Raw genomic sequence first — 26,112 nt, 5'->3', positions numbered from 1 at the left:
TTTTCTTGTGTGATCACAATGGCTAGTACTTCCTGTACTATTTGAATAGCAGTGTTGAGAGTGGGCATCCCTGTCTTGCACCTGTTCTTAGGGGGAATGGTTTTAATTTTTGCCCATTGAGTATGCTGTTGGCTGTGGGATTGTCATATATGGCTTTTATTATGTTGAGGTATAATCCTTCTATTCCCACCTTGCTGAGACTTTTTATCAAGAATGGGTGTTGGGTTTTATCAAAGGATTTTTCTGCGTCAATAGATATGACTATGTGATTTTTATCTCTCAATTTGTTTATGTGATGTATCATGTTTATTGATTTGAGGATATTGTACCATCTTTGCATCCCCGGAATAAATCCTACTCAGTCAGGGTGTATGATCTTTCTGATCTACTGCTGGATCCAATTTGCTAGAATTTTGTTGAGGATTTTGGCATCTATATTGATGTGGGCTATTGGTCTGTAATTCTCTTTCATTGTGTTATCTTTATCTCGTTTTGGTATTAGGGTGATGCTGGGTTCATAGAATGAGCTTGGAAATGTTTCTTCCTATTGAATTTTTTGGAATAGTCTGAGGAGGATAAGTTTTAGTTCTTCCTTGAATGTTTAGTAAAACTACCCTGTGAAGCTGTATGGCCCTGGGCTTTTGTTTGCTGGGAGCTTTTTTTTTTTTAATTTTATTTTTTTACTAATAAATCTTTGTTGTTCAGATTATTACAAATGTTCCTCTTTTTTCTCCCCATAGCTCCCCTCCAACCAGTTCCCAACTCACCCTCTGCCCTTACGCCACCCCCACACTGTCCTCATCCATAGGTGTACAATTTTTATCCAGTCTCTTCCCACACCCCCGCACCCCTTTCCCCCCGAGAATTGTCAGTCCACTCCCTTTCTATTCCCCTGATTCTATTATATTCACCGGTTTATTCTGTTTGTCAGATTTTTTTATTCACTTGATTTTTAGATTCACTTGTTGATAGATATGTATTTGTTGACACATTGTTGTTCATAGTTTTTGTGTTTATCTTTTTCTTCTTCTCCCTTTTATTAAAGAATACCCTTCAGCATTTCATATAATGCTGGTTTGGTGGTGATGAACTCCTTTAGCTTTTTCTTATCTGTGAAGCTCTTTATCTGCCCTTCAATTCTGAATGATAGCTTTGCTGGGTACAGTAATCTTGGTTGTAGGTTCTTGCTATTCATCACTTTGACTATTTCCTGCCACTCTCGTCTGGCCTGCATAGTTTCTGTTGAGAAAGTAGCTAAAAGTCATATGGGTACTCTCTTGTAGGTAACTAACTGTTTTTCTCTTGCTACTTTGAAGATTCTCTCTTTGTCTTTTGCCCTTGGCATTTTAATTATGATGTGTCTTGGTGTGGTCCTCTTTGGATTCCTTGTGTTTGGGGTTCTCTGCACTTCCTGGACTCGTAAGTCTATTTATTTCACCAGGTGGGGGAAATTTTCTGTCATTATTTCTTCAAATAGGTTTTCAGTATCTTGCTCTCTCTTCTTCTGGCATCTCCATAATTTGGATGTTGGTATGCGTGAAGTTGTCCCAGAGGGTCCTTACACTATCTTCAGATTTTTGGATTCTTTTTTTCTTTTTGCTTTCCCGGTTGAGTGTTTTTTGCTTCTTTGTATTTCAAATCTTTGACTTGATTCTTGGGATCCTCTAGTCTCCCGTTGGATCTCTGTATATTATTCTTTATTTCAGTCATTGTATGCTTAATTTCTAGTTGGTCCTTTTTCATATCCTTGAGGGTCTTACTAAATTTATTGGTGGTTTCCAGAAGATTCTTAAGTAACCTTATAACTGAAGTTTTGAACACTATATCTAGTCATTTGCTTTCCTCCATTTTTTTCATTTGTGACCTGTTTCTTTGTCTCCACATTTTAGCTGCTTCCCTGAGTTGATACAGTGGCTTTGTGTGCTTGGTGTCCTATAGGGCCCAGTGGCTCAGCCTCCCCAGTTACCTGAAGTAGACACTCTTGGTACACCCCTTTGTGGGCTGTGTGCACAGTCTTGTTGTAGTTAAGCCTTGATTGTTGTTGGTATCACTGGGAGGAATTGACCTCCAGGCCAATTGGTTGTGAGGATCAGCTATGCCTATGTTGGGAGAACTTCTGTGCTGGAGACACCCTTATGGCACAAGACTTGCTTCAGTGGGGCTTTGGCGCTCACTGAATCTGCCCCCTGATTGTGTCTCTTATGGATCTGAAGGGTTGTAGTCTGGATGCTCTCTCTCTTTCCACTGGGTACATTGCCTCTTGGATGTCCAAGGAGAGACCACCCAGCAGGAACTACAGAGAGATGTGCAGATTCCTTCTCTTTGTTTGGGGTTTGGAAGCGCCCAGATGAGGCCCAGTTGTGAAGCAATGCAAGCTGCTGTCGAGCCTTGGGTCTTTTTGTGGAGGCTCTGGGGCTCTTTGACCCAGCTGAAGTACGTAGGTTTCAATTGCAAAGGGCCAGGCCATTCATATGCAAAAGCCTCTGCACACAAATTGGGTGGGGCAGGTCTCAGGGAATCACCAGGGTGAAGCAAACATCAAGAGCTGACCATCCGCACTGCCTGGAAGAGGTTTCGTGTCCTGTGTCCCATGGAAACGTGCAAAAACAATGATCACTACAAGCACCTCTGAGAGATAGCCGCCCTCGAGTTCCACCCGATGCCAGACATTCCAGTTTCTCCCCGTATGAGTCTGGGTCCCCAGAGTCTCGCTCGGAACTGGAGTTCAGAGCAGTCAGGAGCTTGTGTCTCCCTCCTGACTGAAAAAGACAATAGCGTACGCAGCTGCCAGCCCTTTCCGCGTGCACGCCTCCATACCTCTGCACTTAACTTCTGCACCTCCGCTCCTCCTCCGAGTCTCAGTGTGCTTTTTCCTTTCCTTCTAGTTGTAGAATTTCAACTCAGCCAGCCTTCCTGTGGTTCTGGATGATACCCATTTTGTCCTTTAGTTGTAGTTTTGAAATGGTTGTGCGAGGCAGCAAGTTCAGGTGTTTAACTATGTAGCCATTTTGGTTTCTCTACTTGCTGGGAGCTTTTTGATGACTGCTTCAATTTCTTCCATAGTTATAGGCCTATTGATATTTTTAGATTCTTCCTGATTGCATTTTGAAAGGTTGTATTTTTCTAGGAATATGTCCATTTCCTACAGGTTGTCTAGTTTGTTGGAATAGAGCTGTTCATAGTGTTTTTAAACAATCCTTTGTATTTCTATGGGGTCTGTTGTTATTTAGCCTCTTTCATTTCTGATTCTGTTTATTTGTGTCCTCTGTCTTTGCTTCTTGGTGAGTCTGGCTAGAGGTTCATCAATCTTGTTTATCCTTTCAAAAAACCAGCTCTTGGTTTCATTGATCTTTTGTATTATTTTTATGGTGTCTATGTCATTTATTTCTGCTCTGATCTTTATTATCTCCTTCCTTCTGCTCACTCTGGGCTTTGCTTGTTGCTCTTTTTCTAATTCTTAAAGTTGTAGAGTTAGACAATTTACTATTATTTTTTCTTGTTTTTTGAGGTAGGCCTGTAGAGCTAAAAACATCACTCTCAGGACTGCCTTCATTGTATCCCATAGATTTTGGATTGTTGTGTTTTCATTGTCATTAATTTCCAGGATGTTTTTTATTTCTTCTTTGATCTCTTTTGTAACCCAATCATTATTTAATAGCATGCTATTCAGCTTCCAAGTGTTTGAATTTTTTGGATTGTTTTTATTGTAGTATATTTCTAATATTATGCCATTGTGGTCTGAGAAGATGCTTAATATGATTTCAATCTTCTTGAACTTGGGGAGACTTTGATTGTGACCCAATATGTTTTCTATTTTTGAAAATGTCCTATGTGCACTTGAGAAGAACATATATTCTGTGGCTTTGGGGTGAAATATTCTGAAGATATTAAGTCCATCTGATCTAGTGTGTCATTTAGGATTGCTGTTTCTTTGCTGATTTTTTGTCTAGAGGATTTATCCAGTGATGTCAGTGGTGTATTAAAGTCCCCTATTATTATTGTATTGTTGCCAATCTGTCCCTTGATATCTTCCAAGAGTTTTTTTTTTATGTATTTGGGTGCTCCTGAAATGGGTACATATATGTTTATCAGGGTTATATCCTCTTGTTTTATCAATCCCTTCAGTATTATAAGTGGCCTTCCTTATCTCTTGTTATGGCCTTCACTTTGAGGTCTATTTTGTCAGATATGAGTATTACTACCCCAGCTTTTTTTTTCATTTCCATTTGCCTGAAACATATTTTCCATACCTTCACTTTCAGTCTGTGTGAGTCCCTTGTTCTGAGGTGGGTCTCTTGTAGACAGCATATATATGGGTCATGTTTTTTTTATCCGTTCAGCCACTTGATGTCTTTTGATTGGAGCATTTAGTCTGTTTACATTTCAAGTTTTTATTGAAAGGCACTTGTTTATAGCCATTTTTATTTTTTGTGCCTGTATTCCTTCTTACCTTTTTATTTCTTCTTTTTACACCAGTCCCTTTAGCATTTATTGCATTCCTGGCTTGGTAGTGATATACTCCCTTGGCCTTTTTTTTTTTCTGTGAAGCTCCTATTTCCCCTTCAATTTTGAATGATAGCTTTGTTGGATATAGTATTGTTGGATTCAGTCCCTTGCTTTGCATCACTTTGTAAATTTTCTTCCATTCTTTTCTAGTCTGTTGTATTTTTGTTGAGAAATCATTTGATAATCTAATGGGAGATCCCCTGTATGTAACTTTCTGTTTCTCTCTCTTGCAGTCTTTAAGATTCTCTCTTTGTCCTGAACATTTGCCATCGTAATTATGATGTGTCTTGGTGTGGGTTTTTTCGGATTCACCTTGTTTCAGACTCTCTGTGCTTGTGTAACTTTTTTCTTCCCCACATCAGGGAAGTTTTCTGACATTATTTCTTCAAATAGGTTCTCTAACTCTTGTTCCCCTTCCTGTTGTTCTGGAACTTCTATTAATTATATGTTGCTTCGTTTCATGTTGTCCCATAGCTCCCTTATGCTCTCTTCCTGTCTTTTAATTTTTTTCTCCAATTGCAGTTCAGTTTGGGTGTGTTTTGTTTCCCTGTCTTCTAATTGGCTAATTCGATCCTCCACTTCTCCTAGTCTACTGTTGAAACTTTCCATGGTGTTTGTTATTGCAGCTATATCACCCTTCATTTCTTCTTGATTCTTACATAGGTTGTTGATTTTTTTTTTCATCCATCCGGTGTATGAACTGTATGACCTTTATTCTGAATTTTTTTCTTACATATTGCATGCCTCTGTTTCACTTAGCTGCTTTTCTGGCGATTCCTCTTTTTTTTTTTCCCTTTGGGGGTTTCTTTGTCTACCCATTTTTTATCTCACCAATGTATCTAGATGTCAAGTCATGCAGATGCCATTGCTCCTCAGGCTGCAGTTGCTCCTTGGGCAGTCATGGCAGCAGCTGCTACTCCATTGGTAGCGGCTCCTCTGGTGGGTTCTGTTCATAGCAGTGGTGGCTCCTGTGGCTTGTGGGGGGAGGCTTCTTGCACTGCTGCTCTTCCTCAGATGGGGGTGAGCTGATCATGAGATTGCTGCTCCTTGGATGGGGGTTGGCTGCACACTGCTGCTGCTCCTTGGATGGGGGCTGGCCTCATGCTGCTGCTGTTCCTCTGATGGCGTGGGCTGCTCATGAGGCTGCTACTCCTTAGACAGGTGCAGGTTGTTTGCAGTGCTGTTGCTCTTCATATGGGAGCAGGCTGCTTGTGCATCTGCTGCTCCTTGGATGGAGTGAGCTGCACATGCAGCTGTTGCTCCTTGGATGGGGGTGGGCCGCTCACCCTGCTGCTGTTCACTGATGGGTGCAGGCTGCATGTGGCTGCTGCTCCTCAGACCAGTGTGGGCTGTGCAGGGCTGCCGCTCCTCAGACGTGGCAAGTCTGCTCGTATGGCTGCTGCTCTTCGGACCAGGGTGGGCTTCTTGAGCAGCTGCTGTTCCTAGAATGGGGGCAGGCTGCTCATGGAGATGCTCTTCTTCAGATGGGGGTGGGCTGCTCACACAGCTGCTGCTCGTCGGACAGGGGCAGGTTGCTCGTGCAGTTGCTGCTCCTTGGACAGGTGCAGGTTGCAGTCTGCATGCAGCTGCTGCTCCTCAGTCATGGGTGGGCTGCTCATGAATCTGCTGCTCCTCAGATGGGGGAGCAGCCCACCCACACAGCTGCTGCTCCTTGGACGGGGCAGGCCCTGTGAGGCTGCTGCTCTTAGGCCTGGGGCAGGATGCTCGCGGGGCTGCTGCTCCTTGGACGGGAGTGCCTGCTCAGGTCTCTGCTGCTCATGTGGTCACAGTGCCCTGGGCTAAAGCATTGGGCTGGACAGAGGGGAGCGCACTTCAGAACTCACAGGAGCCTGTGCCCAGGGTAGTTGGAGACTTGGTGACCATGGGACCACAACTGAGGTAGCAGGTTCCTGGCAGGGGTGGCTGTAGAGTCCCAAATGTTATCTGAAGGCACCCTGGTGGAGGTGAGGTTGGACTCCCAGTTACAGCAGCTCTCCCCTTCAAAAAAGGCTAGGCCTCTGAGGAAGAGCCAAACTCCCAGTACTGTTTGTAATTGTAGCAGAGGCTGCCTAGTTAGGCGAGCCCAGTTAGCCTGCCCCTGAAGGTCTTGCGGGATCTGTGACACACACACACACACACACACACACACACACACACACACACACACACCACAGGACCTCACACTCCTCTCTTTTGCTCCCTCACTCACTCATGCTCTCTCCCTCACTTCTGCCTTCTTCCTGCTTCTTTAGTTGGGTCTGGGGTGTTATTGACCCATTCGTGGATGTAGTTTCCTCTCCAGGTGTCTGGTTATGGGGCTCGCTGTCTACACATTGGCCAGACAGGATAAAATTCATCTTGATAAGACACCACACCAAGTGAACAAAGCATGAATGTACTCACGACACCCATAACCCCAATATAAGTGACCACCTGAGAAAAGAGAATTATGGGAGAGAAAAGAAAGCACAAAGGATATTGAAGAGAGAAAAAAAGATAAGAGAGAAAAGAAAAAGGAAGAAAAAGGAGAATATATATATATGGCCTCGTGCTGCTGCTGTTCCTCTGATGGCGTGGGCTGCTCATGAGGCTGCTGCTCCTTAGACAGGTGCAGGTTGTTTGCAGTGCTGTTGCTCTTCATATGGGAGCAGGCTGCTTGTGCATCTGCTGCTCCTTGGATGGAGTGAGCTGCACATGCAGCTGTTGCTCCTTGGATGGGGGTGGGCCGCTCACCCTGCTGCTGTTCACTGATGGATGCAGGCTGCATGTGGCTGCTGCTCCTCAGACCAGTGTGGGCTGTGCAGGGCTGCCGCTCCTCAGACGTGGCAGGTCTGCTCGTGGAGAAAATATATATATGGAGAAAATACCTCAGAACCAACAAAATACAAACACCAAACACCCAGCAAAGAGGGTGGAAGCAGAATCTGTAGAGGCTGAGCTTATATACAGAAAATAAGGTTAAGAATTGGATGAATATGGGGAGGACCTCAATTCAGTATAGAGGAAGTAGAAAAGGGATGAGTGGATAAAAAGAAAGAGAATAGGAAGAAAATAAAAATAATAATAATTTTACAAAAAAAACTGATTTAAAGAATTACATAAATATAGCAAATAAAATAGAATGATGGAAAAATAATGCAAAAAGAAATAGAAAATAAAGCAACAAACAAAAAGAGGAAAATAAAGAAAAAGGAAAAAAAAGAGATAACAAAATAATAATAAAAAATAAAAATAAAAATGAAAAAGTGAAGTGTCGGCCGAAACCGGTTTGGCTCAGTGGATAGAGCATCGGCCTGCGGACTGAAAGGTCCCAGGTTCGATTCCGGTCAAGGGCATGTACCTTGGTTGCGGGCACATCCCCAGTAGGGGGTGTGCAGGAGGCAGCTGATCGATCTTTCTCTCTCATCGATGTTTCTAACTCTCTCTCCCTCTCTCTTCCTCTCTGTAAAAAATCAATAAAATATATTAAAAAAAAAAAAGTGAAGTGTCATTCTTTTGGCTGGCTTAAGATCCCAGTCTTCTGTACTGTCTGCAGTTTCTCAGTTTCATGTTTCTGGGACTGAAGACCTCTCTTTTGGCCAGACACTGTGTACTCTCAGGGGTATTCATATTTTTTTAATCCTTTGTACCATTCAGGATGGAATCTGGGTGTGGCTCTATTGGTTGCCTGGAGACTAGAGGGAGGGGCTATCTCTTCAGGAGAAAATGGCTGCCCAGGTCCCAGGCTCAGGTATGACTCAGTACCAGACTCGCTGCCACTTTTCCTGGACCCCTTCCTCTCCCCAGCCTCTCCCCAGACTCCACAAGTCTGCACCTTCTCCTGCACCTTAGCCACAGGTGAGTGTCTGTATCCAAAAGGTCCTATGAACTAGGTTCGGTGAAGAAAAGCACAGGCCACAGAGAGGGGAAATACTGTCCCTCTGCGAGATCCTCTCCTGCCAGAACTGCACGGTCTGGTCAACCCTTCAGGCTGCCCCCTCTGGGCTCAGTCTTTTGTGACTGTGGACCCAGATCTAGAATCCCCTGCCACCAGCAGTCCTGCGGACCTTCTTCCCACAGTCAGATACTGTGCCTGTCCCAAGGGACGTGGCTCAGTGCTTTGCGGTTTCCCTCTGACCCTTTGGGCTCAGAGGTCTGGCAGACTCTTCTGCCCAGATCCTTGATTGTATCATTCTCCACCAGGCTGAGGTCTTAATACCTGTTAACCTCACGAGGCAGTGGCAAGGATAATCAGCCACTGAAATGTTAGAAAGAGCATTGAGGAAATTGTGGTCTAAAAGATTTTGGGGGGATGCTCATTACAGCCATCATCTCAGCTATTACTATTCTTACTACTGCCAGTGCAGCCATGGTGAACCTTTCTGAGTCTGTGCAGACTGCCATATTTGTAGACAGTATGGCCAAAAAAGTAACTAAGGAATTTACTATGCAACAGCACATAGATAAAAAAAATTTTGGCTAGGTTACAGTCTGTAGAAGCAGCCATGGGATATTTGGAGGAAAGACAGAATGCCATAGCGTACAAACAAATGCTTTATGTGATTGGGAACATGAGCACATATGTGTTGGAACAGTAGTCACCATCAATGGATTGACGTTAAGAAGCACTTGTGGGGGGTACTTCATGACAATCTTACTGAAGAAGTAAATGCTCTACAAAACCATTTAAACTGGATAGACCCCACCACATGGTTTCCTAGAATCAATTGGCACCTAATCAGACTATTGCTATCATTGTAATTCTTTTTGTTTTTCTTATAATCTGTAAAATCAGAACTCGAGCAGTGAACACACTTCATAGAACCCAACATTCGCAGGTGACAAGTTCACCGCAGCCCTCTGTCATCTATACCCAGAAAAAGAAAAAGGGGGAAATGTAGGGAAGCACAAGACTTGGTTGTAAAGTTTGTAAGGAGGAAATTCCAATCTAGGTGAGTTGGCTGAAGGCAGTTACCCCTAATTGTTCCTTGACCTTTCCAAACAAGTCTGTGTATATGCAGACCCTTGGGTGTTTGCCTGAATCTTTATGTTTAATCTTTAGATGTCATTACTTAAAGGACACTGCAGACACATGTGTCCTCCCAAGATTACTTATCCTACTGATTGTATCTAAAAGATAAACTTTATCCCAAACTGCTGTTACAATAAAAGCCATCCATTCCTCAGGGTCTGCTGGTCAGTCTGCAGACCAATACACAGGGGAGGTTCTCTTGCCAAATTTTCTAATAAATTAATAGGTTCTTTTTTATATTTTTAATTTATCTTTATTGTTGAAAGTATTACTGATACCCCTTTTATTTCCTCATTGGCCTACTCCTCTTCACTTCCTCCCCCTCCCTATGCCTTAACTATTGTCTGTGACTATGGGTTATGCATATATGCATAACCATTCTTTGGTTAATCTCTTCCTGCTTCCCACCCCCCAACACTTCCCTCTGAGAATCATAAGACTGTTGCATGCTTCCATTTCTCTGGATATATTTTGTTTATCAGTTTATTTTGTTCATTATATTCCACATATGAGTGAGATCATGTGATATTTTCTTTCTCAAACTGGCTCCTTTCGTTTAGTATAATACTCTCCAGGTCCCTCCATGTTGTCTCAAAGTGTAAGAGATGCTTCTTTTTTACAGCTGCATAGATCTCCATTACATAAATGTACCACTTCTTTTTTATCCACTCATCCACTGATGAGCACTTGGGCTGTTACCAGATCTTAACTATTGTAAATAACACTGCTATGAACATAGGGGTGCATATATTCTTTCTGACTGGTGTTTCAGGCTTCTTGGTATATATTCCTAGAAGTTGGATCACTGAGTCAAAAAGCAGTTATATTTTTAATTTTTTGAGGAAACTCGACACTGTTTTCCATAGTGATTATAGAAGTGTGCATTCCTACCAACAGTATTCTAGGGTTCCTTTTTCTCCACATGCTTGCCAGAACTTGTTTGTTGATTTATTGATGGTAGCTATTCTGTCATGTGTGAAGTGGTACCTCTTTGTCATTTTAATTTGTATCTCTCTGATGATTAGTGATATTGAGCATTTTTTCATATGTCTCTTGGCCATTTGTAAGTCCTCTTTGGAGAAGTATCTATTAAGGTGTTTTACCCATTTTTTAATTAAATGTTTTTCTTTGTTTTCTTGAGTTGTATGAGTTCCCTATATGTTTTGGAAATCAACCCCTTATCAGATGTATCATTGGCAAATGTGTTCTATACAGTGCATTCCCTTTTCATTTTGATGTGGTTTATTTTGCTATGCAGACGGTTTTTATTGGAGAGACTTTTTGATGTAGTCCCATTTGTTTATTTTTTTCTTTGTTTCCCTTTCCCTGGGAGATTTATCTGTGAAAATTTTGCTATGTGAGATGTCTGATATTTTGCTGCCTGTTTTCTTCTAGGATTTTTATGGTTTCACAACTTACATTTAAGTATTTTATCCATTTTAAGTTTATTCTTGTGTATGGTGTAAGTTGGTGGTCTAGTTTCACTTTTTTGCATGTTATCTGTTCAATTTCCTCAACAGCATTTATTGAAGAGACTGTCTTTATTCCATTGTATGCTCCTACCTCCTTTGTCAAATATTAATTGAGCATATTGGCTTGTGTTGATTTCATGGTTCTCTGTTCTGTTCCATTGATCTACATGCCTCTTCTTGTGCAAATACCAGGCTGTTTGATTACTGTGGCTTTGTAGTATAACTTGATATCGGGTCTTGTGATCCCTCCAACTTTGTTCTTCATTTTCAAGATTGCTGTGGCTATTGGGGGCCTTTTTTTGTTCCACATAAATTTTTGGAGTATTTTTTCTAGACATGTAAAATATGCCATTGGTATTTTAACAGAGATTGCATTGAATATATAGAATGCTTTGGGTAGTATGGACATTTTAATTATGTTAATTCTGCCAATCCATGAGTACCGTATATTCTTCCTCTGGTATATCTTCCTCTATCTCTTTTTTTCAACATTCTATAGTTTTTGGAGTACAAGTGTTTTACCTCCTTGATTAAGTTTATTCCAAAGTATCTTAATTTTGTGTTGCAATGGTAAATGGAATATATTTTTTTTTTACTTTCTCTTTCACCAGAGTTTATTATTTTGGTATAGAAATGTCATAGCTTTCTGGTGTTAATTTTGTATCCTGCTACATTTCCAAATCCATTGATTAAATCTAGCAGTTTTTTGGTGGAGTGTTTAGGGTTTTCTATGTACAACATCATGTAATCTGCGATTAATGACAGTTTTTCTTTCTCTTTTCCAATTTGAATGCCTGGAATATTTTGTTTTCTGATCACTATGGCTAGGACTTCCAGTACAATGTTAAATAAGAATGGTGCAAGTGGACAGTCCTGTGTTGTTCCACTTCTTATGGGAAATGGTTTTATTTTTTCTACATTGACTATGATGTTGCCTGAAGGTTTGTCATATATGGTTTTCATTATGTGGAGATATGCTCCCTGTATTCCCACTTTGCTGAGAGTTTTTATCAAAAATGGGTGTTGAATTTTGTCAAATGCTTTTTTGCACCTATTGATATGATTATGTGATTTTTGTCTCTTGATTTGTTTATGTGATATTTCACACTTATTGATTTGAAAATATTATACAAATGTTGTATCCCTCACATAAATACCACTTGTTCATAGCTTATGAAGTTTTTAATATATTATTGGATCTCATTTGCTAATATTTTATTGAGGACTTTAACATCTACGAAATATTGGCTTATAATTCTCTTTCTTTGTAGTGTCTTTATGTGGTTTTTGAATTAGGATAATACTTGCCTCATAAAAAGAGCTTGGAGGGAGGAATGGTTGTACGAGAGGTCCCCTTAATCTCTCTCCATGAAATTACAACTTAACCCTAACTATAATTCAACAAAGCATCCCTGCTTAGCCCTACCCAGATCGGGCCTAAACCAGAAGTCTGACATCCCCCGAGTAGTCCTGAATTGGAGAGGGTGCAGGCCAGGCTGAAGGACACCCCCCTATACACAAATTTCCTACCCTGGGCCTCTAGTAAAAATATATATTTTAAAAAATCCCTGCTCAAAACAGAGACATGTGTGAGAGATCCATGCATTTAAACAACTAAGGTGGGCAACAGGGAACAAACAGGGATACAGGAAGGGAGGAAAAAGCAAATGGTTCTCAGACACAACCCTGCAACCTGGAGTTTGTAGCTTGGCCTGGACAGCAGAGAAAGCTGGAGGTAGCAGGTGTTTCCTTCAGCCAGGAGGAACAGAGCACTGTGTGGGGCAATCCAGCAGGGTGAGCAGAGAAAACAGTGACTGAGCCAACAGAAGCCTGACAGAGCACGGGGTTCTGCCATGTGGGTTCTCAACTGTCAGAACAGGCAGTGATGTTTCAGACAAAGAAACATAACCACAGAGCCCTGCAGCTACATGGACTCCCAAAAGTCACCTCCCATTGCCCTTGGAGTCAGGTCAAGGAGCATATTATCTGTAAACCAAGAGGTATTGCAATAGAACCACTATTTTCCTCTGGGATTGATCCCCAGGTGGGATGCTTGGTGTGGGACCCCACTTAGGTCAGGGGTCACCATTACTGTTACGGCAAAAGTAACCCTACTCCCAAACAGCATGACTGTATTGTTTTACAGAAGAACTCTTGAAATTCATCACTATCTACTGAAAATTAGTAGAAAGACCTCTTCAGAGAAAGATTCTATTAGCCATTTATATAGACAGATATAAATGCCTAGGCAAAGGACAAGAGCAAGTACCATGAATAACCACAGTAATGAGGATGATCAGGAAGAAAATGAAAAAATTCCCAGAAAGCAGGATAGAAAAGGAACACATGGAAATGTGTGATATAAATGACAGATTTCAAGATTGCCATTCTGAAAATACTCAACAAGATGCAAGAAAACAGAAACAGGCAATTCAATGCACTCAGAAAACAAATCAATGAACAAAATGAGTACTTTACCAAAAATATTGAAACTTTTAAAAAGAACCAATCAGAAATTCTGGAAATGAATCATGAAATTGAGTAGGTTAAGAGGGAACTACTAGCATAGAAAATAGAGCCAACCAGATGGATGAGAGAATTAGTGATAGCAAAGAAAGGAATGTAGAAATAAAGCAGAGAGAAGAGTGAGACCTGAGCATAAAACAAACAAACAAACAAACAAAAAAACAATGAAAGGGCTCTAAGAGAACCATCTGACTCCCTCAGAAAAAACAATATTAGAAATATAGACAGTGTAGAAGAAGAAGAGAGGGAACAGGAAATGGAGAGCCTATTCAAACCAGTAGTGGATAAGAATTTCCCAAACCTATGAAAAGAACTAGATCTACAAACCCAAGAAACAAACAGAACACCTAATAACCTCAATCCAAATAGGCCCTTTCAAGGCACTTTGTATTAATACTGTCAAAATTAATGACAAAAAAAATTCTCAAAGCAGCCAGGGAAAGGACAGAAGTTACCTACAAGGAAAACGCATCAGAATTTCATCTGATGTCTCAGCAGAAACTCCAGAAGCCAGAAGAGAGTGGAACCAAAGATTCTAATATCTGAAAGGAGACAATACCAGCCATGAATAATATATCAAGCAAAATTATCATTGAAATATGAAGGAGAAACAAAGATGTCTCCAGACATACAGAAACTGAGGGATTTTATCATCAGAAAAACTCTTGCAGGAAATACTCAAAAGAGTTATTCTACCTGAAACAAATAACACAAGGTCACAACACTACAAGTAAGATCACCAAAAAACTTACAGCATAAATGTTTGTGACAACAAAGACATAAGATATAAAAGAAGAAGAGGTAAAGTTCTGAACTGGCCAAGGAAGATGAAGATCAGATGCATTAAAAAAAAAAAAAAAACGGTGTATATGTGACTTTATATTTTCACTAGAGGCCTGGTGCATGAATTCGTGCACACGGGTGTGTGTCCCTCAGCCCAGCCTGCACCCTCTCCAATCTGGGACCCCTCAAGGGATGTCCGACTGCCCATTTAGGCCAGATCCAGGTAGGATCGGGCCTAAACGGGCAGTCGGACATCCCTCTCACAATCCAGGACTGCTGGCTCCCAACTGCTTGCCTGCCTGCCTTCCTGATTGCCCCTAAACGCTTCTCCCTGCAAGCCTGATCACCCCCTAACCACTCCCCTGCCAGCCTGATTGATGCCTAACTGCTCCCGTGCCAGCCTGTTTGCTCCTAACTGCCCTCCACTGCAGGCCTGGTCCCCCCTAACTGCCCTCCCCTGCAGGCCTGGTCACCCCTAACTTCCCTCCCCTGAAGGCTTGGTCCCACCCAACTGCTCTCCCCTGCAGGCCTGGGTCCCCCCTCAACTGCCCTTCCCTGTAGGCCCAGTCACCCCCAACTTCACTCCTCTGCTGGTCTGGTCACCCCTAACTGCCCTCCCCTACAGGCTTGATTGCCCCCAACTGCCCTCCCTTGCAGACCTGTTCCCTTCCATCTGCCCTCCCCTGCTGGCCATCTTGTGGTGGCCATCTTATGTCCACATGGGGTCAGTCATCTTTGACCACATGGGGGCAGCCATCTTGCGTGTTGGAGTGATGGTCAATTTGCATATTATTCTTTTATTAGATAGGAGAATTAGATAGGATAGAGGCCTGGTGCACGGGTGGGGGCCAGCTGGTTTGCCCTGAAGGGTGTCCCAGATCAGGGTGGGGGTTCCCTTAGGGTGTGGAGCAGCCTGGGTGAGGGGCCTGTGGTGGTTTGCAGGCTGGCCACGCCCCCCGGTGAACCAAGTGGAGACCCTGGTATCTGGGATTTATTTATCTTCTATAATTGAAACTTTGTAGCCTTGAGTGGAGCCAAGCCTCCTGCTCGCTCCGTGGCCACAGCCATTTTTGTTGGGATTTATTTATCTTCTATAATTGTAAGTTTGTAGCTTTAAGCGGAGGCCAAGGCAGGCCAGGGCTGCGGAAAATTGGCTTCCTCCATTGCCGGAGGCAACTCAAGCCTCCTGCTCTTTCCAGCTCTGTGGCTGCCACCCTTTTTGTTGGGATTTATTTATCTTCTATAATTGCAACTTTGTAACCATAAGCAGAGGCCAAGGCACGCCAGGGCAGGCGGAAAGCTTGGCTTCCTCCATTGCCAGGGAAACCCAAGCCTCCTGCTCGTTCCGTGTCCGCAGCCATCTTGGTTGGGTTAATTTTCATACTTGCTCCTGATTGGCTGGTGGGCGTGGCTTGTGGTGTAGGAGGTATGGTCAAGTTGCATATTACTCTTTTATTAGATAGGATAAACCTAATAGTAAACACACACACAAAAAAAACCTCAACCAGACACACAGTTTTTAAAAAAGAGGAAAGAGGAAAGAAGTATGGCATACCACCAAACAAAAACAACAGACATAAACACAAGGGAAAAGAACCAATGGAGACACAGAAGACAAAAGATAAAATGGTTATAGGAAATCCTCATACATCAATAATTACCCTAAATGTAAATGGTCTTAATTCACCAATAAAGAGGCACAAAATAACAGAGTGGATAAAAAGCAAACAAACAAACAAAAAAAAACACCCACATACTGCCGAAAAGAGATACATCTAAGCTACAAAGACAAAGGTAGATTCAAACTAAAATGATGAAAAATGATTCTACATGCAAATAACATCCATAGAAAAGCAGATGTGACCATACCTATATCTGACAAAATAGATCTAAAGATAACAAGAGACAAATATAAACACTTTATAATGTTAAAACTTAAATTAGGAGTATCCAAGATGGCGGCGTAGGTAAACACCTAAACTGCAGCCTCGCACAACAATTTCAAAACTACAACTAAAAGACAAAACATCTATCACCCAGAACCACGGGAAAGCTGGCTGAGTGGAAGTTCTACAACTAGAAGGAAAGAGAAAACAGCATTGAGAGGTGCACAAGCGCTGAAAAGCTAAGGAACGGAGGTGCACATATCGGGCTGGCAGCGGGAGACTGGAGGCGCTGCTTTTTTCAACTCAAAGGGAAACAAGCTTCTGTTTACTCCAAACTCCAGTTTCTGGGGAGACACGGGGGACCAAAAATCCTACGGAGAGAAGCTGGACTGTCTGCCATCAGGTTGGAAAGTGAGAGTGGCTAGCTTGCAGGGCTGCACGCAGGAATAATTGTTTACTGCACTGAGGCGCGAGATGCGGGGATGTGGTCGGAGACACAGAGCCAGCTAACTGGCAGCCATCGCTGTTTGCCACGCCCTAGCCTAGTGACGCCCTGAGACCCTGCCCTGCACAATCTACAAACCCACTCAAGCTCCAAGCAGTGGCTTTAGTATATGAATGGCCTGCCCTATCACAGCTTAACCTAGCAAACTTGCAGCCCCGGTCAGACAGCTCCAAAACCTCCAAACCCCAAGCAAAGAGGAGAAAACTGTAGTTCTCGCTGTAGCTCCAGCTGGGTGGCCTCAGACAGTAGCTGACCTGCACCCCATTGGAGATCCAGAAGCCAGTGTACCTAGTGGTCAGTGTGAGACACCAGATTTCAACTCCTCACATCCATAAGTGACACATTCAAGAGGCAGACACAGTGAGCACCAAAGCCCCACTAAAACAAGTCCTGCACCATAAGTGTGTCTCCAGTGCAGCAGTTCTTCCATTATAGACACAGCGGGTCCTCACAGCCAATTGGCCTGGAGGTCAATTCCTCCCAGTGTACCAACAGCAATCAAGGCTTAACTACACCAAGACTTTGCACTCAGCCCACAAAGCGGTGTACCAAGAGCGTCCACCTCAGGTGATTGGGGAGGCTGAGCTACTGGCCCCTATAGGTCACCTACCACACAAAGCCACTCCATCAACACAGGGAAGCAGCAAAATGCGGAGACAAAGAAACATGTCATGAATGAAAGAAATGGAGGAAAGCAAACTACTGGACGACATAGAGTTCAGAACCACATTTATAAGGTTACCCAAGAATCTTCTAAAAACCGGAGAAACTTGATGAGACCTCCAAGGAGCTTAGTGAGACTTTCAAGGACCTTAATGAGAATGCCAAAAAAAACTGAAAAGGACCAGTCAGAAATTAAGCATACACTGTCTGAAATAAAGAATATACAGAAACTCAACTGTAGATCAACGTACCCCAAGAATCAAATCAAAGAGCTGAAATATGAGGAAACAAAAAACACCCAACCAGAAAAACAAAAAGAAAAAAGAATCCAAAAATATGAAGATAGTGTAAGGAGCCTCTGGGACAACTTTAAGTGTACCAACATCCGAATTTTTGGGGTGCCAGAAGAAGAGAGAGAGTAAAATATTGAAAACCTATTAGAAGAAATAATGACAGAAAACTTTCCCTACCTGGTGAAAGAAAGAGACTTACAAGTCCAGGAAGCACACAGAACCCCATACAAGAGGAATCCAAAGAGGACCACAGCAAGACAAATCATAATTAAAATGCCAAGGGCAAAAGACAAAGAGAGACTCTTGAAAGCAGCAAGCGAAAAACAGTTAGTTACCTACAAGGGAGTACCCATATGACTGTCAACTGATTTCTCAACAGAAACTATGCAGGCCAGAAGGGTGTGGCAAGAAATATTCAAAGTGATGAATAGCAAGAACCTACAACCAAGATTACTCTACCCAGCAAAGCTATCATTCAGAATTGAAGGGCAGATAAAGAGCTTCACAGATAATAAAAGCTAAAGCAGTTCATCACCATCAAACCAGTATTATATGAAATGCTGAAAGGTATTCTTTACGAAGAGGAAGAAGAAGAAAAAGGTAAAGATAAAAATTATGAACAACAAATACATATCTATCAACAAGTGAATCTAAAAATCAAGTGAATAAAAAAATCTGATGAACAGAATAAACTGGTGAATATAATACAATCAGGGGCATAGAAAGGGAGTGGCCTGACAATTCGCAGGGGGAAAGGGGTGTGGGGGGTGTGGGAAGAGACTGGACAAAAATCGTACACCTATGAATGAGGACAGTGGGGGGTGGTAAGGGCAGAGGGTGGAGTGGGAACTGGGTGAGGGGGAGCTATGGGGGAAAAAAGAGGAACATTTGTAATAATCTGAACAATAAAGATTTATTAAAGTAAAAAGAAAAGAAAATATAGTGAGGATTTTTTACAGTATGGTTTTACCTCAATAATTACAGCAGGAATTGAGAAAACACAATGTGTTATTTGTTGTGAAGTTCTATCAGCCGAACCTATGAAGCTGAACAAGCTAAACGCCATTTTGATAGCAAGCATCCTAGGTTTGCCAGCAAGGATACCAACTATTTTAGAAGCAAAGCTGATGGACTCAAGAAAGCCAGACTTGACACTGGTGACAAGTACCACAAACAAAACGTAGCAGCCGCTGAAGCTTCATAGAATCGCCAGAGCTATGAAACCTCACACCATTGCTGAGGATTTACTGTTGCCAGTGGCCAAAGACATTGTTCGAGTTATGATCGGAGATGAATTTGTTACAAAATTGAGTGCAATTTCCTTATCTAACAACACTGTCCACAGAAGAATAGATGACATGTCTGCTGATATTCTTGATCAGGTAATCCAGGAAATTAAATCTGCTCCCCTTCCAATATTTAGTATCCAGCTTGATGAATCTACAGACGTTGCAAACTGTTCACAGTTACTGGTTTACGTGAGGTATATTCATGATGGCGTCTTTAAAGATGAGTTTCTTTTTTGCAAACCTCTTGAAATAACAACTACTGCATGTATTTGACACAGTTGGTTCATTTCTGAAAGAGCATAAGATCTCTTGCGAAAAGGTTTGTGGTGTTTGCACAAATGGTGCTCCAGCTATGCTAGGATGTCAATCTGGATTTCAACGTTTGGTACTGAATGAGTCACCAAAAGTCATTGGAACTCCCTGTATGATTCATCGGCAAATATTAGCAACGAAGATGCTGCCACAAGAGTTACAAGAAGTAATGAAAAGTGTCATAAGTTCTGTCAATTTTGTAAAGGCGAGCACTTTAAACAGTCGACTGTTTTCGCAGCTGTGCAACAAGTTGGATGCGCTGAACAATGCTCTTCTATTTCACACTGAAGTGAGATGGTTGTCGAGAGAGAAAGTTTTAAAACATGTTTTTGAGCTTCGTGATGAACTCAAAATGTTTTTTAATCAGAAAGCAAGACTGCAGTTCGAAGCACTTTTCAGCAATAAAAGTGAACTGCAGAAAATAGCTTACTTGGTTGACATCTTTGCCATCTTGAATGAGTTAAATTTATCACTGCAAGGACCAAATGCAACATGCCTCTATTTGTCTGAAAAGATCAGATCATTGCAAATGAAACTTCAGCTTTGGCAAAAAAATTGGATGAAAATAAAATTTACATGTTGCCTACCTTATCTGCTTTCTTTGAGGAACATGACATTGAACCAGACAAAAGGATTATGATGATAATTTTTGTGAAAGAACACTTGCACATGCTTGCAGACAAAATTTCATCGTACTTTCCAAATCTACTTGACACACCATTTGCACTTGCCAGAAGCCCATTCACAGTCAAAGTTGAAGATGTTCCTGAGATAGCACAAGAGGAGTTCATTGAACTTATTAACAGCGATGCAGCGAGAACTGATTTCTCTACAATGCCAGTTACAAAATTCTGGATCAAGTGTTTGCAGCCATATTCTGTTCTGTCTGAGTCTGTGTTGCGCCTTCTTCTTCCATTTCCAACAACATATCTTTGTGAAATAGGGTTTTCCAGCTTGTTGGTTATCAAGTCTAGATACAGAAGTAGACTTGTTGTGGAAGATGATCTTCGTTGTACTCTTGCAAAGACTGCCCCGAGAATTTCTGATCCGGTGAAAAAGAAGCAATCTCAACCTTTGCACTGACATTGGGTTTTTACGCATACGGCCACAAAATGTAGCAATGTAGTTTACTGTTGTTATATTAAGACTCTTACCCATGCTACACCATGCTTCAACACAAAATTGCATTTATTTGTAATTAGAAATGAATATTTCACAATATATAATTACATACTGTTTTTGTGATTAATCACTATGCTTTAATTATTTTCAATTGTAACAATGAAAATACATCCTGCATATCAGATATTTACATTACGATTCATAAAAATAGCAAAATTACAGTTATGAAGTAGCAACGAAAATAATTTTATGGTTGGGGGTCACCACAACATGAGGAACTGTATTAAAGGGTCATGGCATTAAGAAGGTTGAGAACCACTGAGCTAGAGGAAAACAAAAACAAAAGGAAGAATATACCATATTTATGGATTGGTAGAATCAACATCATTAAAAAGTCCATACTACCCAAAGCATTCTATAAATTCAATGCAATCCCCATTAAAATACCAATGGTATACTTCAAAGACCTAGAACAAACTCTCCAAAAATTCATCTGGGATAAAATAAAAATACCCCAAATAGCTGCAGCAATCCTGAGAAAGAAGAACAATGTTGATGGATCACAATACCAGATACCAAGAAAAACTGGTAATAAACCATCTAACTCTGCAATGTGCCTGTAAATGCCTGTACTCACCACCTCCCACAACCACAATTACAACTAAAATACTACAAAGCCACGGTTCTCAAAACAGCCTGGTACTGGCACAGGAACAGACATAAAAACCAATGGAACAGAACAGAGAACCCAGAAATCAACGCAAACCACTATAGTCAATTAATATTTGACAAAGGTGTCAAAAGCATACAATGGAGTCAAGACAGTCTCTTCAATAAATGGTGTTGGGAAAATGGGACAGTTACATGCAAAAAAAATGAAACTAGACCACCAACTTACACCATACACAAAAATAAACTCAAAATGGATAAAGGACTTAAACGTAAGAAGGGAAACTATAAAAATCTTAGAAGAAGCCATAGGCAGCGAAAGAGCAGACATTTGTTATAGCAATATCTTTACCGATACAGCTCCTAGGGCAATGGAAACTAAGGAGAAAATAAACAAATGGGACTACATCAAAATAAAAAGCTTCTGCACAGCAAAAGAAACTATCAACAAAACAACAACAAAGCCCACTGCATGGGAGAACATATTTGCCAATGTTGTCTCCGTTAAGGGTTTAATCTCCAACATTTACAGGGAACTATTACAACTTAACAAAAGGAAGATAAACAATCCAATCAAAAAATGGGCAAAGGGAGAGGATCCAAGATGGCGGCGTAGGTAAACACCTAAACTGTAGCCTCGCACAACAATTTCAAAACTACAACTAAAAGACAAAACGTCTATCACCCAGAACCACAGGAAAGCTGGCTGAGTGGAAGTTCTACAACTAGAAGGAAAGAGAAAACAGCATTGAGAGGTGCACAAGCGCTGAAAAGCTGAGGTACGGAGGCGCGCGAATCGGGCTGGCGACAGGCGACTGGGAGTGCTGCTATTTTCAACACGAAGGGAAACAAGCTCCCGATTACTCTGAACTCCAGTTTCTGGGGAGACACGGGGGACCCAAACTCCTACGGGGAGAAGCTGCACTGTCAGCCATCGGGTCGGAAAGTGTGGGAGGCTTGCTTGCAGGCCTGTGCACAGGAATAATTGTTTACTGTGCTGGGGCGCAGGACACGGGGATGCTGTCGGAGACACAGAGCCGGCTTACTGGCAGCCATCGCTGTTGGCCATGCCCTAGCCTAGTGACGCCCTGAGACCCCACCCCGCACAATCTACAAACCCACCCAAGCTCCAAGCAGCGGCTTTAGTATATGAATGGGCCTGCCCTATCGCAGCTTAACCTAGCAAACTTGCAGCCTGGGTCAGAGCTCCAAAACCTCCAAACCACAAGCAAAGAGGAGAAAACTGTAGTTCTCGCTGTAGCTCCAGCTGGGTGGCCTCAGACAGTAGCTGACCTGCACCCCATTGGAGATCCAGAAGCCAGTGTACCTAGTGGTCAGTGTGAGACACCAGATTTCAACTCCTCACATCCATAAGTGACACATTCAAGAGGCAGACTCAGTGAGCACCAAAGCCCTACTAAAACAAGTCCTGCACCATAAGTGTGTCTCCAGTGCAGCAGTTCTTCCATTATAGACACAGCGGGTCCTCACAGCCAATTGGCCTGGAGGTCAATTCCTCCCAGTGTACCAACAGCAATCAAGGCTTAACTACACCAAGACTTTGCACTCAGCCCACAAAGCTGTGTACCAAGAGCATCCACCTCAGGTGATTGGGGAGGCTGAGCTACTGGCCCCCATAGGTCACCTACCACACAAAGCCACTCCATCAACACAGGGAAGCAGCAAAATGTGGAGACAAAGAAACATGTCACGAATGAAAGAAATGGAGGAAAGCAAACTACTGGACGACATAGAGTTCAGAACCACATTTATAAGGTTACTCAAGAATCTTCTAAAAACCGCCGAGAAACATGATGAGACCTTCAAGGATCTTAATGAGAATGCCAAAAAAACTGAAAAGGACCAGTCAGAAATTAAGCATACACTGTCTGAAATAAAGAATATACAGAAACTCAACTGTAGATCAACATACCCCAAGAATCAAATCAAAGAGCTGAAATATGAAAAAACAAAAAGCATCCAACCAGAAAACCAAAAAGAAAAAAGAATCCAAAAATATGAAGATAATGTAAGGAGCCTCTGGGACAACTTTAAGCTTACCAACATCGGAATTTTTGGGGTGCCAGAAGAAGATAGAGAGCAAAATATTGAAAACTTATTAGAAAAAATAATGACAGAAAACTTTCCCTACCTGGTGAAAGAAATAGACTCACAAGTTCAGGAAGGGCACAGAACCCCAAACAAGAGGAATGCAAAGAGGACCACACCAAGATACATCATAATTAAAATGCCAAGGGCAAAAGACAAAGAGAGAATCTTGAAAGCAGCAAGAGAAAAATGGTTAGTTACCTACAAGGGAGCACCCATACGACTGTCAGCTGATTTCTCAGCAGAAACTATGCAGGCCAGAAGGGAGTGGCAAGAAATATTCAAAGTGATGAACAGCATGAACATACAACCAAGATTACTCTATCCAGCAAAGCTATCATTCAGAGTTGAAGGTCAGATAAAGAGCTTCACAGACAAGAAAAAGCTAAAGGAGTTCATCACCACCAAACCAGGATTACATGAAATGCTGAAGGGTATTCTTTAAGAAGAGGAAGAAGAAGAAAAAGGTAAAGATAAAAATTATTAACAACAAAATGACATCAAATACATACCTACCAACAAGTGAATCTAAAAATCAAGTGAATAAAAAATCTGAAGAACAGAATGGACTGGTGGATAGAATAGAATCAGGGACATAGAAAGGGAGTGGACTGACGATTCTCAGGGGGAAGGGGATGTGAAGGGTGCGGGAAGAGATTGGACAAAAATCTTACACCTATGGATAAAGACATTGGCGAGGGGTAAGGGCATGGGGTGGGGTGGGGAATCAGGTGGAGGGGAGCTAGGGGAAGAAAAAAAGAGGAACACCTGTAATAATCTGAACAATAAAGATTAAAAAAAAAATGGGCAAAGGACCTAAATAGATACTTTTTGAAAGAGGACATACAGAAAGCCAAGAGATATATGAAAATATGCTCAAAGTCACTAATCATCTGAGAGATGCAAATCAAAACAACAATGAGGTACCATCTTACATCTGTCAGAATGGCTATCATCAACAAACGACAAGTGCTGGCAAGGATGCAGAGAAAAAGGAACCCTCTTGGACTGCTGGTGGGAATGCAGACTTGTGCAGCCACTGTGAAAAACAGTATGGCGTTTCTCAAAAAATTAAAAATGGAACTTTGATTTGTCCCAGTAATCCCACTTCTAGGAATATATGCCAAGAAAACAGAAATGCCATTCAGAAAGGATATATGCATCCCTATGTTCATAGCAGCATAATTTACCATAGCTAAAATTTTGAAACAGCCTAAGTGCCCATCAGCAGATGAGTGGATTAGAAAACTGCAGTACATATACACAATGGAATAGTATGCTGCTGTAAAAAAAGAAGGAATTCTTATCATTTGCAACAGCATCGATGGAATTGGAGAGCATTATGCTAAGTGAAATAAGCCAGTCAGAGAAAGATAAATATCACATGATCTCACTTATTTATGGAATATAAAGAACATTATAAACCAATGAACAAAAATAGATACAGAGACAAAGAAGCATTGAACTGACTGTCAAACTTCAGCGGGAAGGCAGGAGAAGGTTTGGTGGGGGGGCTAAAAGATCAACCAAAGGACTTTTATGCATGCATTTAAGCATAACCAATGGACACAGACACTAGGGGGATGAGCACATGTGCTGGGGGTTGGGGGTTTGGGAGACCAGGGGAGGTAAATGGGGGGAATAGGGAGACATATGTACTACTATTTGTAATACTTTAAAGAATAATAATAATAACAATAAAACCCTATCCTTCTCAAACTCTTCCAAAAAATTAATGAAGAATCAATACTTCCTGAGATCACTATAACCCTGATAGAAAACATTCTATGAGGCAAAAAAAGAAAACTACAGACCAATATCTTTTATGAATACAGATGCAAAAATCCTAAACAAAATACTAGCAAATCAAATACAACTGTATATCCAAAAAATAATACATCACGATCAAGTGGGGTTTCTTCCAGGGTCACAGGGATAGTTCAACATATGAAAATTAATGTAATACACCACATTAACAAAAGGAATTATAAAAATCATATGGTCTTATCAATAAATGCAGAAAAAGAATTTGGTAAGATACAAATCCATTTATGATTAAAATACTCAATAAAATAGGAAATGAAGGAAAGTACCTCAATATAATATAGGCCATATATGATGAAACCTCAAATAAGATCAGGAACAAGACAAGGATTTCCACTTTCATCACTCTTATTCAACATAGTGCTTGAAGTCTTAGCCAGAGTAATGACACAAGAGAAAGAAATAAAAGATATCTAAATAGGAAAGGATGAAGTCAAACTATCATTTTTTGTGGACAACATGAGACTGAACACAGAAAACCCTAAAGACGACACCAAAAAACTATTAGAAACAATAAAAAAATACAGTCAAGTTGCAGGATACAAAATCAATGTGCAAAAATCCATTGCCTTCCTATATACTAAAAACAAAACGTCAGAAAAAAGAAATAAAGAAAACAATTCCTTTTGCAATTGCAACCAAAAGAATAAAACACCTAGGAATAAACTTAACAGAAACGGGGTTGACTGGATGGCCGGCCCGGACTTTGTCTCCAGCAGTGGTTGTCGACCAGATGGCTGGCCCATGAAAGCATTGTTAACAGTGATTTAAAAACACACAACAAAATAGAAAAATATGTCATGTTCATGGATTGGAAGAATCAACATAGTTAAAATGGCCATATTATGGCAAAGCAATATGCAGATTTAATGCAATCCCTATCAAAATCGCAATGTCGAAGGAGAGAACCAAGATGGCAGCATAGGTAAATGCCTGTACTCGCCACCTCCTACAACCACATCAAAATTACAACTAAAATACAGAACAACCATCATTCAGAACCACCTGAAATCTGGCTGAATGGAAGTCCTACCACCAGAGAAGTAAAAAAGAAAGTATATTAAGACTGGTAGGAGGGGCAGAGTTGTAGAATGGTCTGGTCCAAAACCCACATGTTTTGTTTTTTTAAATATATTTTTATT

The sequence above is a fragment of the Plecotus auritus genome (assembly GCF_963455305.1).
Source record: "Plecotus auritus genome assembly, chromosome: 3".
NCBI lineage: Eukaryota > Metazoa > Chordata > Mammalia > Chiroptera > Vespertilionidae > Plecotus > Plecotus auritus.
The sequence above is the reverse complement of the archived record's forward strand: the minus strand, read 5'-3'. Positions refer to the sequence as shown.